Source organism: Arachis stenosperma, chromosome 6, assembly GCF_014773155.1.
Source record: "Arachis stenosperma cultivar V10309 chromosome 6, arast.V10309.gnm1.PFL2, whole genome shotgun sequence".
NCBI classification, from domain to species: Eukaryota; Viridiplantae; Streptophyta; class Magnoliopsida; order Fabales; family Fabaceae; genus Arachis; species Arachis stenosperma.
Window position 1 is genome coordinate 16,330,429 of NC_080382.1, and position 18,404 is coordinate 16,348,832.

At 40.6% G+C, this 18,404-nt stretch overlaps 1 non-coding gene and 1 pseudogene across 1 annotated transcript; both read left to right on the forward strand.

Moving 5' to 3' along the window:
- The first annotated feature begins 439 nt into the window (after positions 1–439).
- Positions 440–15,913, forward strand: LOC130933753 (uncharacterized; annotated as a pseudogene).
- On the forward strand, positions 9,200–9,307 carry LOC130937225 (small nucleolar RNA R71). The gene has a single exon (XR_009068452.1). It is a non-coding gene; the product is annotated as a small nucleolar RNA R71 (small nucleolar RNA).
- Positions 15,914–18,404: the final 2,491 nt, after the last annotated feature.

Here is an 18,404-nt window from a genome sequence, read left to right on the forward strand (position 1 = left end):
CCCAAAAAGTTGAGGTAAATAATCAATGAAATGAATCTAGTTTAATCGAGGACAATAATAATAATAATAATAATAATAATAATATATAACTATAGAAAGAATGGACAAAAATATACCTAAAAGTTCACATGTTAGGTACGACTACACTTCAATAATTTAATGAGTCATGCGTCCACAGTATTTATACACTCCGGCGAACACATTCACCCTTCCAGCCATCGTCACACTCTTCCAGCCATCGGCGTGTGGCGTTGTTAAATGATTGAAGTGTAGTCATGTCCAGCGTGTAAACTTTCAGGTGTATTTTTGTCCCTTCTTCCTAAAAAGAATAAACATGAAAATACTGTGTCTGCCGGAGTATATAAATACTATGCACGCATGACTCATTAAATGACTGAAGTGTAGCAGAGAAAGAGTACGTACTCCGTACTCAAGGAGAATGAGAGAAGGAGAGAGCAGGGGCGAGCAGTTGAGGGTGAAAGACGGTGAGGAAGATGGTCATGCCATCGGAAGAGATAAGGGGGAGAGCGTGGGTGGGTGTGTAGGGTCTTTATCTGGGGATGGTATCGCGACGGTCACAGGTAAGCAGGGTGATTCTCGTCCACCAAGTGTCAATTTTACCAAGGAGGCAAAGAGCTGTCTGGCTAAACCTTATAAGGAAGCCATCGTGATCAAGGTGTTGGATAAGCATTATGGCTACACGGCTCTCATGCATAAGCTTCGGATAGTATGACGCATCAAAGGAGGGTTTGATTTGTTGGATGTGGGGTTTGGATATTTTTTGGTTAAATTTGATATTGCTGCAGATCGTGAGAAAGTCATTCTTGGTGGCCCGTGGTTGATAGACGGTCACTATGTTGCAGTAAAGCCATGGGATGTGGATTTTAGGCCATGCGAAAAATCCTTTGGATCAACGCTGGTATGGATTCGAGTCTCGGGACTTCCAATTTGGTGCTACCAGGAACAAGCAATGCTGCGAATTGCTTTTGCAATAGGGATTCTGGTGAAAGTAGATTTGGCCACTAAGCTTGCAGAAAGAGGAAAATATGCCCGAGCTTGTGTTCAAATTAATCTTGAGTTGCCTGTAATTAAACATATTATAGTGGAGGGTGTGACTTATGAAGTGGAGTATGAGAGTTTATAGTTGATTTGTGCTACTTGTGCACGGTATGGGCATGATAAATCGTTGTGCATGGAGAAGGAGTCCTTGGAAGGAAACGGAAATTCCTTTGGTGATGGAAAAAATAATGAATCCCCGACACTAGTGCCACACAACAATCATGAGATTCAAAAAGAGGCTGAATCAGAAGCTCGTGATTTAGGTGAGAATCCTCGTAATTTGTGTGAGAAATTAGGAGTTGTTAAAGGGAAGGATGTGGTTATGGAATCATTGGCTCCTCACGTGCCTGATGGTCATGTTAATGAGGCATGCATGGATGATGAAGAGGGCTGGCAACAAGTGCTGCGTAAGGAAAAATTCACAATGGGCCAGTCATCAGGTTTGAAGGACCAAGATGGAAAGCAGCACAAGTTTGGTTCAAGAAGGGTTCCAAGGCCCAATTTGCATGGTGATGGAGGCAAATCAATTGGCATTAGGATGGGGAAGCGAGAAAAACATGAAATTGCGCCATCTCCATCGCGCAGAACTCCTGCACGTCGTGGAATTTCTCTACGAAAGCGTCCTCGGCCTTCCTCCTTGCAGAACTCGCCAGTTGATAAAAATGGTGGCACAACGGAGAAAACTTTAGTAGATGGAAGCATGGCAGGTGCAGTGTCAGGAGGTCCGAAGGTGGCAATTATTAAAGATCAGAGTGTGCTAGTACCGTAGGACAAACCACCTATTGAGGTTGGTGATTCTGTTTAGAGCTTATGTTCTTATTTATTCTGTCCCTATTATTTATGGATAGTTTAAATATGATTGTTTGGAATATTAGGGGTGCTTCTAATAAGTTAGCCCAGGTGCATTGTAAGGAACTTGTTAAGAAATTTAGACCTGTTTTCTTTATTGTGGTTGAAACTCACTCCCTTTTTCAGCATTTAAAATTATTTTGGGAAAGGTTAGGGTATCACTCTGTTGGTATAGTAGAAGCAGAGGGGCATAAGGGAGGTATTTGGTTTCTATCCTCTATGAAGGGTGTTTGTTGTAAGTTCATTGATGCTTTTGATCAGGGTGTTACTGTTGAGGTTCACTTTGATAATTTAATTTGGAGGTGTAGTGGTATTTATGGCAGTCCTCAATTTAAGAAAAGGATTCTCCTTTGGGATTATCTTGTTGCACAATCCATGGTTTTTCAAGGACCTTGGATTGTTCTTGGTGATTTTAATGAAGTCAAATTTTCTCATGAATCTAAAGGCTGTCAATTTTCTCATCAAAGAGCAGACATGCTTGCTACTTCATTAGGGGATAGTGGTTTGTTTGATCTGAAGACTATTGGGAGGCAATTTTCTTGGTACAGAAGGGTGAAAAATTATGTTGACATGGCAAAAAAGCTTGATCGAGTCTGTATAAATAGTAGTTGGTTATCTATCTTTCCAAAGGCTTATGCAGAAATTTTAAATAGGCTTCAGTCTAATCATTTCCCTATTCTGGTGCATTGTAAAGGTTGTCCTCAGCCTAAAGGGAATCGACCTTTCCAATTTGTTGTTGCTTGGGATACTCATCCTGGGTATAGGGATATTGTGAACCAGTCATGGTGGTCTGGTAATAGAGGGATTCATGGCAAGCTTTCGGAAGTACAGAAGAATTCACTAGAGTTTAACTCGAAGGTATTTGGTAACATTTTTGTTAAGAAATGTGAATTAGAGCAGCAGATTAATTATTTACAAAAGCGTTTGGAAGTGGTGGATAGTATTTATTTGCGTCAGAAAGAGCAACAGTTGCTTGATGATTATAATAATACTCTAGTGCAAGAAGAGCTCATATGATTCCAAAAGTCCAGAGAGCAGTGGGTTAGTGGTGCGCGAAATCGTGATCTCTACACAACTCCGCACGACTAACCAGCAAGTGCACTGGGTCGTCCAAGTAATAAACCTTACGCGAGTAAGGGTCGATCCCACGGAGATTGTTGGTATGAAGCAAGCTATGGTCACCTTGTAAATCTTAGTCAGGCAGACTCAATTGGGTATAGATGATGAATAAAACATAAAGATAAAGATAGAGATACTTATGTATATCATTGGTGAGAGCTTCAGATAAGCGTATGAAGATGCTTTCCCTTCCGTCTCTCTGCTTTCCTACTGTCTTCATCCAATCCTTCTTACTCCTTTCCATGGCAAGCTTATGCAAGGGTTTCACCGTTGTCAGTGGCTACCTCCCATCCTCTCAGTGGAAATGTTCAACGCACCCTGTCACGGCACGGCTATCCATCTGTCGGTTCTCGGTCAGGCCGGAATAGAATCCAGTGATTCTTTTGCGTCTGTCACTAACGCCCCGCCTGCTAGGAGTTTGAAGCACGTCACAGTCATTCAATCATTGAATCCTACTCAGAATACCACAGACAAGGTTAGACCTTCCGGATTCTCTTGAATGCCGCCATCAGTTCTTGCCTATACCACGAAGACTCTGATCTCACGGAATGGCTGGCTCGTTTGTCAGGCGAGCACTCGGTTGTCAGGCGATCAACCATGCATCGTGTATCAGGAATCCAAGAGATATTCACCCAATCTAAGGTAGAACGGAGGTGGTTGTCAGTCACACGTTCATAGGTGAGAATGATGATGAGTGTCACGGATCATCACATTCATCAAGTTGAAGAACAAGTGATATCTTGGACAAAGAACAAGCGGAATTGAATAGAAGAACAATAGTAATTGCATTAATACTCGAGGTACAGCAGAGCTCCACACCTTAATCTATGGTGTGTAGAAACTCCACCGTTGAAAATACATAAGAACAAGGTCTAGGCATGGCCGAATGGCCAGCCTCCCAAAGTGAGTTCAATCATAAAAACATGATCAAAAGCTCTCTCAATACAATAGTAAAAGGTCCTATATATAGAGAACTAGTAGCCTAGGGTGTACAGAGATGAGTAAATGACATAAAAATCCACTTCCGGGCCCACTTGGTGTGTGCTTGGGCTGAGCAATGAAGCATTTTCGTGTAGAGACTCTTCTTGGAGTTAAACGCCAGCTTTTGTGCCAGTTTGGGCGTTTAACTCCCATTTTGGTGCCATTCTGGGCGTTTAACGCTGGAAATTCTGAGGGTGACTTTGAACGCCGGTTTGGGCCATCAAATCTTGGCCAAAGTATGGACTATTATATATTGCTGGAAAGCCCAGGATGTCTACTTTCCAACGCCGTTGAGAGCGCGCCAATTGGGCTTCTGTAGCTCCAGAAAATCCACTTCGAGTGCAGGGAGGTCATAATCCAACAGCATCTGCAGTCCTTTTCAGTCTCTGAATCAGATTTTTGCTCAGGTCCCTCAATTTCAGCCAGAAAATACCTGAAATCACAGAAAAACACACAAACTCATAGTAAAGTTCAGAAAAGTGAATTTTAACTAAAAACTAATAAAAATATACTAAAAACTAACTAGATCATACTAAAAACATACTAAAAACAATGCCAAAAAGCGTACAAATTATCCGCTCATCACAACACCAAACTTAAATTGTTGCTTGTCCTCAAGCAACTGAAGATCAAATAAGATAAAAAAGAAGAGAATATGCAATGAATTCCAAAAACATCTATGAAGATCAGTATCAATTAGATGAGCGGGGCTTTTAGCTTTTTGCCTCTGAATAGTTTTGGCATCTCACTCTATCCTTTGAAATTCAGAATAATTGGCTTCTTTAAGAACTCAGAATCCAGATAGTGTCATTGATTCTCCTAGTTAAGTATGATGATTTTTGAACACAGCTACTTATTGAGTCTTGGCCGTGGCCCAAAGCACTCTGTCTTCCAGTATTACCACCGGATACATACATGCCACAGACACATAATTGGGTGAACCTTTTCAGATTGTGACTTAGCTTTGCTAGAGTCCCCAATTAGAGGTGTCCAGGGTTCTTAAGCACACTCTTTTTGCCTTGGATCACAACTTTATTTCTTTTTCTCTTTCTTTTTCGTTTTTTTTTCTTTTTTCGCTTGCTTCTTTTTTTTTGTATTCACTGCTTTTTCTTGCTTCAAGAATCATTTTTATGATTTTTCAGATCCTCAGTAAGATGTCTCCTTTTTCATCATTCTTTCAAGAGCCAACATTCATGAACCACAAATTCAAAAGACATATGCACTGTTTAAGCATACATTCAGAGAACAAAAGTGTTGCCACCACATCAAAATAATTAAACTGTTATAAAATTCAAAATTCATGCAATTCTTTTCTTTTTCAATTAAGAACATTTGTTTATTTAAGAAAGGTGATGGATTCATAGGACATTCATAACTTTAAGGCATAGATACTAAGACACTAATGATCATAAGACACAAACATGGACAAACATAAAGCATAAATTTTCGAAAAAAAACAAGAAAATAAAGAACAAGAAGATTAAAGAACGGGTCCACCTTAGTGATGGCGGCTTGTTCTTCCTCTTGAAGGTCTTATGGAGTGCTTGAGCTCCTTAATGTCTCTTCCTTGTCTTTGTTGTTCCTCTCTCATGACTCTTTGATCTTCTCTAATTTCATGGAGGAGGATGGAATGTTCTTGGTGCTCCACCCTTAGTTGTCCCATGTTGGAACTCAATTCTCCTAGGGAGGTGTTAATTTGCTCCCAATAATCTTGTGGAGGAAAGTGTATCCCTTGAGGCATCTCAGGGATCTCATGATGAGAGGGGTCTCTTGTTTGCTCCATCCTTTTCTTAGTGATGGGCTTGTCCTCATCAATGGGGATGTCTCCCTCTATGTCAACTCCCACTGAATAACAGAGGTGACAAATGAGGTGAGGAAAGGCTAACCTTGCTAAGGTAGAGGACTTGTCCGCCACCTTATAGAGTTCTTGGGCTATAACCTCATGAACTTCCACTTCTTCTCCAATCATGATGCTATGAATCATGATGGCCCGGTCTAGAGTAACTTCAGACCGGTTGCTAGTGGGAATGATTGAGCGTTGGATAAACTCCAACCATCCTCTAGCCACGGGCTTGAGGTCATGCCTTCTTAATTGAACCGGCTTCCCTCTTGAATCTCTCTTCCATTGGGCGCCCTCTTCACAAATGTCAGTGAGGACTTGGTCCAACCTTTGATCAAAGTTGACCCTTCTAGTGTAAGGATGTTCATCTCCTTGCATCATGGGCAAGTTGAATGCTAACCTTACATTTTCCGGACTAAAATCCAAGTATTTCCCCCGAACCATAGTAAGCCAATTCTTTGTATCCGGGTTCACACTTTGATCATGGTTCTTGGTGATCCATGCATTGGCATAGAACTCTTGAACCATCAAGATTCCGACTTGTTGAATGGGGTTGGTGAGAACTTCCCAACCTCTTCTTCGGATCTCATGTCGGATCTCCGGATATTCACTCTTTTTGAGTGAAAAAGGGACCTCGGGGATCACCTTCTTCAAGGCCACAACTTCATAGAAGTGGTCTTGATGCACCCTTGAGATGAATCTCTCCATCTCCCATGACTCGGAGGTGGAAGCTTTTGCCTTCCCTTTCCTCTTTCTAGAGGTTTCTCCGGCCTTGGATGCCATAAATGGTTATAGAAAAACAAAAAGCAATGCTTTTACCACACCAAACTTAAAAGGTTTGCTCGTCCTCGAGCAAAAGAAGAAAGAAGAGAGTGGAAGAAGAAGAAATGAGGAAGAAGGGAATGGCTTTGTGTTTCGGCCAAAAAGGGGAGGAAGTAGTGTTTAGGGTGTGTGAAAATGAAGGGGTGAAGAAGGGTTTATATAGGAGAGGGGGGGCTCATGGTTCGGTCATGTATGGGTGGGTTTAGGAGGGAAAGTGGTTTGAATTTGAAGGGTGAGGTAGGTGGGGTTTTATGAAGGATGGATGTGAGTGGTGAAGAGAAAGATGGGATTTGATAGGTGAAGGGTTTTTGGGGAAGAGGTATTGAGGTGATTGGTGAATGGGTGAAGAAGAAGAGAGAGTGGTGGGGTTAGTGGGGATCCTGTGGGGTCCACAGATCCTGAGGTGTCAAGGAAAAGTCATCCCTGCACCAAATGGCATGAAAAACCACGTTTTGAGCCAATTCTGGCGTTAAACGCCGGGCTGGTGCCCCTTTCTGGCGTTTAACGCCAGGTTCTTGCCCTTTCCTGGCGTTTAACGCCAGTCTGGTGCCCCTTTCTGGCGTTAAACGCCCAGAATGGTGCCAGACTGGGCGTTAAACGCCCAACTGCTAACCTTACTGGCGTTTAAACGCCAGTAGGTTCTTCCTCCAGGGTGTGCTGTTTTTCTTCCTGTTTTTCATTCTGTTTTTGCTTTTTCAATTAATTTTGTGACTTCTCATGATCATCAACCTACAAAAAACATAAAATAACAAAAGAAAATAGATAAAATATAACATTGGGTTGCCTCCCAACAAGCGCTTCTTTAATGTCAGTAGCTTGACAGAGGGCTCTCATGGACCCTCACAGATACTCAGAGCAATGTTGGAACCTCCCAACACCAAACTTAGAGTTTGAATGTGGGGGTTCAACACCAAACTTAGAGTTTGGTTGTGGCCTCCCAACACCAAACTTAGAGTTTGACTGTGGGGGCTTTGTTTGACTCTGTTTTGAGAGAAGCTCTTCATGCTTCCTCTCCATGGTGACAGAGGGATATCCTTGAGCCTTAAACACAAAGGATTCTTCATTCACTTGAATGATCAGTTCACCTCTATCAACATCAATCACAGCCTTTGCTGTGGCTAGGAAGGGTCTGCCAAGGATGATAGATTCATCCATGCATTTCCCAGTCTCTAGGACTATGAAATCAGTAGGGATATAATGGTCTTCAATTTTTACCAGAACATCCTCTACAAGTCCATAAGCTTGTTTTCTTGAATTGTCTGCCATCTCTAGTGAGATTCTTGCAGCTTGCACCTCAAAGATCCCTAGCTTCTCCATTACAGAGAGAGGCATGAGGTTTACACTTGACCCTAAGTCACACAGAGCCTTTTTGAAGGTCATGGTGCCTATGGTACAAGGTATTGAAAACTTCCCAAGATCTTGTCTCTTTTGAGGTAATTTCTGCCTAGACAAGTCATCCAGTTCTTTGGTGAGCAAAGGGGGTTCATCCTCCCAAGTCTCATTTCCAAATAACTTGTCATTTAGCTTCATGATTGCTCCAAGGTATTTGGCAACTTGCTCTTCAGTGACATACTCATCCTCTTCAGAGGAAGAATACTCATCAGAGCTCATGAAGGGCAGAAGTAAGTCCAATGGAATCTCTATGGTCTCATTTTGAGCCTCAGATTCCCATGGTTCCTTATTGGGGAACTCAGTGGAGGTCAGTGCACGCCCACTGAGGTCTTCCTCAGTGGCGTTCACTTCCTCTCCTTCCTCTCCAAATTCGGCCATGTTGATGGCCTTGCACTCTCCTTTTGGATTTTTTTCTGTGTTGCTTGGGAGAGTACTAGGAGGGAGTTCAGTAACTTTCTTGCTCAGCTGTCCCACTTGTGCCTCCAAATTTCTAATGGAGGACCTTGTTTCAGTCATGAAACTTTGAGTGGTTTTGATTAGATCAGAGACCATGGTTGCTAAGTCAGAGGGGTTCTGCTTAGAATTCTCTGTCTGTTGCTGAGAAGATGATGGAAAAGGCTTGCTATTGCTAAACCTGTTTCTTCCACCATTATTGTTGTTGAAACCTTGTTGAGGTCTCTGTTGATCCTTCCATGAGAAATTTGGTTGATTTCTCCATGAAGAATTATAGGTGTTTCCATAGGGTTCTCCCAGGTAATTCACCTCTTCCATTGAAGGGTTCTCAGGATCATAAGCTTCTTCTTCAGATGAAGCATCCTTAGTACTGCTTGGTGCATTTTGCATTCCAGACAGGCTTTGAGAAATCAAATTGACTTGTTGAGTCAATATCTTGTTCTGAGCCAATATGGCATTCAGAGTATTAATCTCAAGAACTCCTTTCTTCTGATTTGTCCCATTGTTCACAGGATTCCTTTCAGAAGTGTACATGAATTGGTTATTTGCAACCATTTCAATTAGTTCTTGAGCTTCTGTAGGCGTCTTCTTCAGATGAAGAGATCCTCCAGCAGAGCTATCCAAAGACATCTTGGATAGTTCAGAGAGACCATCATAGAAAATACCTATGATGCTCCATTCAGAAAGCATGTCAGAAGGACATTTTCTGATTAATTGTTTGTATCTTTCCCAAGCTTCATAGAGGGATTCTCCATCCTTCTGTCTGAAGGTTTGGACTTCCACTCTAAGCTTACTCAATTTTTGAGGTGGAAAGAACTTTGCCAAGAAGGCATTGACTAGCTTTTCCCATGAGTCTAGGCTTTCTTTAGGTTGTGAGTCCAACCATGTCCTAGCTCTGTCTCTTACAGCAAAAGGGAATAGCATAAGTCTGTAGACTTCAGGGTCAACCCCATTAGTCTTGACAGTGTCACAGATTTGCAAGAATTCAGCTAAGAACTGATGAGGATCTTCCAATGGAAGTCCATGGAACTTGCAATTCTGTTGCATTAGAGAAACTAATTGAGGCTTAAGCTCAAAGTTGTTTGCTCCATTGGCAGGGATAGAGATGCTTCTCCCATAGAAGTCGGGAGTAGGTGCAGTAAAGTCACCCAGCACCTTCCTTGCATTATTGGCATTGTTGTTGTTTTCGGCTGTCATGGGTTCTTCTTCTTTGAAGATTTCTGTTAGGTCCTCTACAGAGAGTTGTGCTTTGGCTTCTCTTAGCTTTCGCTTCAAGGTCCTTTCAGGTTCAGGATCAGCTTCAACAAGAATGCCTTTGTCTTTGTTCCTGCTCATATGAAAGAGAAGAGAACAAGAAAATGTGGAATCCTCTATGTCACAGTATAGAGATTCCTTGAGGTGTCAGAGGAAAAGAAAATTAGAAGGAACAGGTAGAAGAATTCGAACTTAGTCAAAGAGAGTTCGAATTGTGCATTGAGAAGGAGTGGTACTCCATAAGTAGAAGGATGTGGGAAGAGAGGAAGAAATTTTCGAAAATTGAGTGAAAGATTTTGAAAATATTTTGAAAAACACTAATTGATTTTCGAAAATAGAGGTGGGAAAGAAATCAAGTGATTTTTGAAAAATAATTTGAAATTAGAAATGAAAAGGATTTAATTGAAAACTATTTTGAAGAAGATGAGGTTAAGAAGATATGATTGGTTTTAAAAATATGTGATTGAGAAGATATGATTTGAAAACAATTTAAAAAAAAAGATTTGATTTTAAAAATTAATGACTTGCCTAACAAGAAAAGATATGATCCAAACATTAAACCTTTCTCAACAGAAAAGGCAATAAATTTGAGATGTTCAATCAAATCATTAATTGTTAGTAAGTATCTTTGAAAAAGGAAAGAAATTGATTTTGAAAACATTTGATTGAAAAGATATGATTTGAAAAAGATTTGATTTTGAAAAACTTTGAAAACTTGAAAAAAATTGGTTTGAAAACAAAATCCTCCCCCTTGTGCCGTCCTGGCGTTAAACGCCCAGAATGGTGCACATTCTGGCATTTAATGCCCAATGCACTACCTTTTTGGGCGTTAAACGCCCAACCAGGTACCCTGGCTGGCGTTTAAACGCCAGTCTGTCCTTCTTCACTAGGCGTTTTGAACGCCCAGCTTTTTCTGTGAAATTCCTCTGCTGCATGTTCTGAATCTTCAGTTCCCTGTACTATTGACTTGAAAATAGAACCAAGATCAAATAAACAATGCATGCAAGACACCAAACTTAAAATTAGACACTAGACTTAAACAAGAAACATAAAATATTTTTGGTTTTTATGATTTTGTAATTTTTTTTGTGCTTTTTTCGAAAATTATATGAAACTAGAAAATAAAGGTTTCAGAATTCTTAGTTTGAATTCCAGGAATCATTGCAATGCTAGTCTAAGACTCCGGTCCAGGAATCAGACATGGCTTCACAGCCAGCCAAGTTTTCAAAGAAAGCTTCGGTCCAAAACACTAGACATGGCAAATGCCAGCCAAGCCTTAGCAGATCATTGCTCCAACAGCAAGATTGATAGAAATCAATAAGCTCTTGTGATGATAAGTTGAAACCTCGGTCCAATAAGATTAGACATGGCTTCTCAGCCAACCAGATTTCAACAGATCATCATGAAACTCTAGAACTCATTCTTAAGAACTCTGAAGAAAAATACCTAATCTAAGCAACAAGATGAACCGTCAGTTGTCCATACTCAAAACAATCCCCGGCAACGACGCCAAAAACTTGGTGCGCGAAATCGTGATCTCTACACAACTCCGCACAACTAACCAGCAAGTGCACTGGGTCGTCCAAGTAATAAACCTTACGCGAGTAAGGGTCGATCCCACGGAGATTGTTGGTATGAAGCAAGCTATGGTCACCTTGTAAATCTTAGTCAGGCAGACTCAATTGGGTATAGATGATGAATAAAACATAAAGATAAAGATAGAGATACTTATGTATATCATTGGTGAGAGCTTCAGATAAGCGTATGAAGATGCTTTCCCTTCCGTCTCTCTGCTTTCCTACTGTCTTCATCCAATCCTTCTTACTCCTTTCCATGGCAAGCTTATGCAAGGGTTTCACCGTTGTCAGTGGCTACCTCCCATCCTCTCAGTGGAAATGTTCAACGCACCCTGTCACGGCACGGCTATCCATCTGTCGGTTCTCGGTCAGGCCGGAATAGAATCCAGTGATTCTTTTGCGTCTGTCACTAACGCCCCGCCTGCTAGGAGTTTGAAGCACGTCACAGTCATTCAATCATTGAATCCTACTCAGAATACCACAGACAAGGTTAGACCTTCCGGATTCTCTTGAATGCCGCCATCAGTTCTTGCCTATACCACGAAGACTCTGATCTCACGGAATGGCTGGCTCGTTTGTCAGGCGAGCACTCGGTTGTCAGGCGATCAACCATGCATCGTGTATCAGGAATCCAAGAGATATTCACCCAATCTAAGGTAGAACGGAGGTGGTTGTCAGTCACACGTTCATAGGTGAGAATGATGATGAGTGTCACGGATCATCACATTCATCAAGTTGAAGAACAAGTGATATCTTGGACAAAGAACAAGCGGAATTGAATAGAAGAACAATAGTAATTGCATTAATACTCGAGGTACAGCAGAGCTCCACACCTTAATCTATGGTGTGTAGAAACTCCACCGTTGAAAATACATAAGAACAAGGTCTAGGCATGGCCGAATGGCCAGCCTCCCAAAGTGAGTTCAATCATAAAAACATGATCAAAAGCTCTCTCAATACAATAGTAAAAGGTCCTATATATAGAGAACTAGTAGCCTAGGGTGTACAGAGATGAGTAAATGACATAAAAATCCACTTCCGGGCCCACTTGGTGTGTGCTTGGGCTGAGCAATGAAGCATTTTCGTGTAGAGACTCTTCTTGGAGTTAAACGCCAGCTTTTGTGCCAGTTTGGGCGTTTAACTCCCATTTTGGTGCCATTCTGGGCGTTTAACGCTGGAAATTCTGAGGGTGACTTTGAACGCCGGTTTGGGCCATCAAATCTTGGCCAAAGTATGGACTATCATATATTGCTGGAAAGCCCAGGATGTCTACTTTCCAACGCCGTTGAGAGCGCGCCAATTGGGCTTCTGTAGCTCCAGAAAATTCACTTCGAGTGCAGGGAGGTCAGAATCCAACAGCATCTGCAGTCCTTTTCAGTCTCTAAATCAGATTTTTGCTCAGGTCCCTCAATTTCAGCCAGAAAATACCTGAAATCACAGAAAAACACACAAACTCATAGTAAAGTCCAGAAAAGTGAATTTTAACTAAAAACTAATAAAAATATACTAAAAACTAACTAGATCATACTAAAAACATACTAAAAATAATGCCAAAAAGCGTACAAATTATCCGCTCATCAGTTAGGTTCGGGGATAGGAATACAAGATTCTTTCATATTCAAACTCTTGCGCGAAGGAAGCATAATAAGATTCATGGCCTTTTTCTCAAGGATGGAGTGTGGGAAACTGATTCAGAGGTTCTGAGTCAAAAAGCAGAGTCTTTCTATAAAAGCTTATTCTGTCATTTGGATGATGTTGATTTGGGTTGCCTTGGTGATATGCCTCTTCCTTCTCTGAATGAGGAAGCTTGCAATAATCTTACGGCACCAGTTACTATGGAGGAAGTCAGAACAGCTGTTTTTCACATGAACTCTTTTAAAGCTCCAGGTCTTGATGGATTTCAAGCTTTCTTCTTCAAAGAATATTGGGAGATCATTGGTCTTGATGTTTGGAAGATGGTTAAGCAGGCATTCTCCGGTGTTACTCTTAATCCGAGAATGTTGGAGACTTTACTGGTTCTCATTCCAAAGGTTGAATCACCGGTATCTATGAAAGATTTTAGGCCGATTAGTCTCGGCAATGTTGTTTACAAGATCATCACGAAGGTCCTTGTTAATAGGCTTCGTCCTCATCTTGCGGAGATTGTTGGCCCGCTTCAAGGAGGATTTATTCCGGGACGAGAAACTCCTGACAACATCATTATTGCTCAAGAAGTCATCCATTTTATGAAGAAGACTAAATCAAAGAAAGGCACATTGGCCTTTAAGATTGATCTGGAGAAAGCTTATAACAGAGTTGACTGGAGGTTTTTAGCTCATACCCTTAAGAGCTTTGGTTTTCCTATTCCTACACTTAATTTGATTATGAATTGTGTCACTGCTTCTTTTTTATCTATTCTTTGGAATGGGAGTCGTCTGAATGGCTTTACTCCTAGCCGAGGTCTTAGACAAGGAGACCCTATGTCACCCTATCTTTTTGTGTTGTGTATGGAGCGATTGGCATGCTTTATTAGTCATCAGGTTGATTTGGGCTTGTGGGAGCCGGTTGCTATTTCTAGAGGGGGACCAAGAATATCCCACTTAATGTTTGCGGATGACTTGCTTCTATTCTGTAAAGCTACAAAGAGACAAGTGCAAAATATGATGTTGGTTTTAGAGACTTTTTGCAAAGCATCTGGGATGAAGATTAATGTGGAGAAGTCTAAAGCGCTTTGCTCTAAGAATGTCTCTGCAACAAGGAAAGAGGTTTTCACTGGGGTATCCTCTATCAGATTTTTTCAGGACTTGGGCAAGTATCTTGGAGTTATCCTTAGCCATTCTAGGGTGACTCGTTCAGCTTTCAATGGTGTCCTGGATAAGATTCGAAGTAGGCTAGCAAGCTGGAAAGGAAGTTTACTCAATCGGGCTGGTAGACTCTGCTTGGTTAATTCTGTTGCCGTCGCTATTTCCACGTACCCGATGTAGGTCTCGATTTTTCCCAAAGGAATCATTAGTAAATTGGAGTCTATGATGAGGAATTTTCTTTGGAAAGGACAAGTTGATGGAAGAGGATTGAATCTTGTTAGTTGGAAGGTACTGGTTACTCCAAAAAAATATGGAGGTTTGGGGATTAGAGATCCTTATTGTGTAAATATTGCACTTTTTGGGAAGCTAGTTTGGACTTTTTTCCAGCAGCCAAACAAGCTATGGGTCCAATTGTTGGATGCCAAGTACCGATCATCTCTATATGACTGTTTTAGTTATCCTAAGAACAAGGACTCTCCCATTTGGAGGTGTCTTTGCAAGGCTTGGGAAGTGTTGAAGGATGGGTTTGCTTGGTGTATTGGAGATTTGAACCAGAATTTTTGGTTTTCTAGCTGGAGGAGAGAAGGACGGTTATCTAATGAGATGGATTATGTTCACATTTCTGATTCGAATCTCCGGATACAGGATATTTGGTCGGTTGGTAGGTGGCATTTGGATACTCTTTATTCTCCTTTATCTCAAAATCTGAAAGGTAATATTCTCTCTTACAATCCAGATGAACAAGCAGATCCGGAAGTGGGTTGGTATTAGAGTGGGTCTGCTGCCAAAGTCTATAACTCACGCAATGGTTACTTGTGGTTGTGTAAGCAACTGTTTGGTTGGGAGGAGCAGGAGAATTGGCTTTGGCTTTGGCATCAGCTTGTTCCGGAAAAGCATAAGTTTTTGGCTTGGTTGTGTCTTAAGGAGGCTCTTCCTACTGCAAGTTTTCGCTTTAGAAGAGGGATGTCGTCATCGGATAGGTGTCCAAGATGTCTTTCTAGCTAGGAATTGATTTTACATTGTATTTGGGATTGTCCAAAAGCTCAGCTTGTCTGGCATAGGTTGGATATTTCTTGTCATCCTTTGGATTTGAAGAACTGGTTCTTGTACCATAGCAGAGAGCATCCGTTCAAGTTCTTTTCGGGACTTTGGTGGATATGGCGAGCAAGGAATAATGACATATTTAATCCCCATGAAACTTGGCCTCCGAAAAAAGTGATTTGTCTGGCATTAACTTCAGAAAAGGAGTTTAGGAATATTTTTGAATTACAACGTATGTCCCTTCCCTCTACTCTAAATGGTTTTTGGAATCCCCCATCCATTGGTACTTTTAAGATTAATTGTGATGCTAGTTATTTTGGTTCAGGTGATAGTGTTGGTTTTGCTTGTGTTATTAGAGATTGTAATGGGAGTTGGCAAAGGGGGTGTTTGGGAATGATTGAGAGTAATAGTATTCTTCAAGGAGAATTGTTTGCTATTTGGAGAGGATATCTCTTAGCTTGGGATGTGGGTCAACGAGATGTTATTTGTGAGACGGATTGTGTGGAAGCATTTAATCTTGTTACTCAAGATGGTTTTGGATTTATTGATCCATTGGTGCTCAAAATAAGAGATATCATGCATTGGAATTGGCGTGTTGACTTTCGTTTGATTATGAGAGATGCAAACACGGTGACAGATACTATGGCAAAGTGGCGATGAAGTTACAACTTTCGCATGTGGAGCTTCTTTCACCTTGGGAGGAGTTTAGGAGTAGTCTTAAACGGGACTGCCCCTCTATTTAAGCAGTTCCTTGTTTTGTTTGTTTTGTTTTTCTTTGTTTAATTTATTTCAGTCACAAAAAAAAAATGATTGAAGTGTAGTTGTGTCCAGTGTGTGAACTTGCAGATGTATTTTTGTCCCTTCTTCCATAACTATATTAGGTATATGTTAACATTAGTCACGAGTATAAAATATATGTTGGAATATAAATATACATTAAAAATAAATTGAATAGATGTAATTTATACATAAATAGTTAAATAAATTGATACTAATTTTAGTGATTGATTTTAGTGTACAAATAATATTTTTAATAAATAAATGATGTTTGACGGTTATCAGTGGCTAAGAGAAGGGGGGTTGAATCTTAGCCCCTTTTTTGCTGTGTGTCACTTTCTGCCTTTTAGAATAACTCCAGGAGATATTTCTGCTTTTTGTCTCGTCACTAGTCAAGAGACATTTTCTTTTTGTCTCGTAACTGGTGAGGAGATATTTTTCAATTTTGTCTCCTACGCAACAGAAATAGTAATGGAGTAGAAGAGAAAGAGAGAATCACACCAAGATGTATCTTGGTTCAACTGCTAAGTGCAATGCAACCTATGTCCAGTCTCCATCACAATAATGACGGAATTTCACTATAATCAAACTGATTACAGACACCAATTCTTCCCTAGGAACTACCCTTCCTATCCAGGACAAGTCCAGAATCTATCCTCAATCCTGAACTTGACTTGGTCACCTACCAAGCTTTCAACTGCTAAGTGCTAACCCAACTTGCAAGATGATTCCCACAGAATCATGATACACAACATATATATTTACAAAGGACCTCTAAGACATCTATGACTTTTTCTTTAATTTTGTACCCTCTGTCTTTTTCCTCTCATTGACTTTTTCTTACAAACCTCACTCTGTTTGCCTTTTTTACCATGAGACCTAGACAGACAAAACTAAAGAAAAGAAAACAAAATGTAACACATTGAAGGAGAAGAACTTCTGTTAGCTTAGGGTAGCTATGAGAACTCTGTGCTTACTCTCCTTGTTTCAACCCTTGGCGGTTCACCTTTATTATAGAAGGGGAAGCTTCCAAGGTTAAAACCGGTTCAACCAAGCCACTTTCTTCTTCTTCAATACCAAGTCTGGTTCAGACAGAGAGAAGAGAGAGGAAAAACCGGAAGCAAATCAACATGCATCTACCTCTCTCTCATCCCTTCTCATCAAGCTTCATCAATCTGAGTCTTCTATCTTGACTTTGTCCCCAAAAAAAAATTTTGACCCTTGATAAACTCTTAATCCTTGACAGCTCCATCTGTTCCATTTTTGCTTTTTCCTCCACGTAGCTATAGTAGCTACCTTCTGTGGTGGATGAACAAAAGTGGAAACGAGTTTTACCTCAGAGATCTTCTTCTTTGACTGAATCGGATTGCTTCTACTTTAGGTATGGAGATCTTGAAACTTCTTCTCCACATCTTGCTTTTAGTGGAAAAAATTTCAGCCACTCCATACTGTAGATCTTCTTTTTGCAAGGGCCATCATCACCTTAGCCGCTTGCTTCTTCCTAGCCTCTTTGTAATTCTTACTGATAGCTTCTTCCATCTTCATCTCTGATGGAAGTGACAATCTGAAAACAAGAGAGAGAAGAGAGAGAAGAAAAAAGAAAACACTAGAAGCACTGAATGCAATTAAACCAAATTAAATCCCACTTCCATTCCCCTATACATAGTAACGTGTGAGACAATAAAAGCAATCAAATTAATTTGAACTTTCTCTTTCCTGTTACCAATACAATTAAACCCATTGAATTAACTTTGAATTCCATTCCAAAGGGGAAATGGGTAACCGTGGAAAGCATGCACCATTTCCTTTCTCTTTTCTTTAATTTCGGACCAACTATTTTGTCCTGTTTCTTTTCTTTTTAATTCCTCTCCCTTTTGTCATCAATGGGGGACCTGCAAAACAGATGAAAAACAGCATGCCAATAATGCAGAATATTTAATTAGAAAACCAAAACACAGGAGTTAAAGAAGTTTAGTACAGTCATCCAACAGTTCATAAAACACTAAATCGAAAGAGTAATAAAATAGACAGAGTTCAAAGTAATAACCAGCAAAGAACACATCAGTCAAGCATCAGAGAGATTTATATCCGAGCTGAGTTGATTATCTTCTTCATCCGACTGGGCCATGTATTTTTCTAAGCTCCTAATCAGCAAGTTGATCCTCTCATTGCACTTGGTCCAGGCCTTTTCGTTTTTATTTGCTTGTTTCCTGGCCTCGTTGTAAGACTTGACCATCAGATTTGACATGTGAGAGAACTCATTCAACACATCCTTGATAGAGTTCGAAAGTTTAGATAATTTGGAAGGAAGAGATTCACTTTCACTGTCAGAAAGCATGGATGCCATTGAGCTCTTTCCCTTTTTATCTTTCATGGATTCAGGAACTCCACATCCCTTTATGGTAGAAACCTTGTTCTCTACAGGCTCATTGATAAAATCAACATTAGAGTATTTAA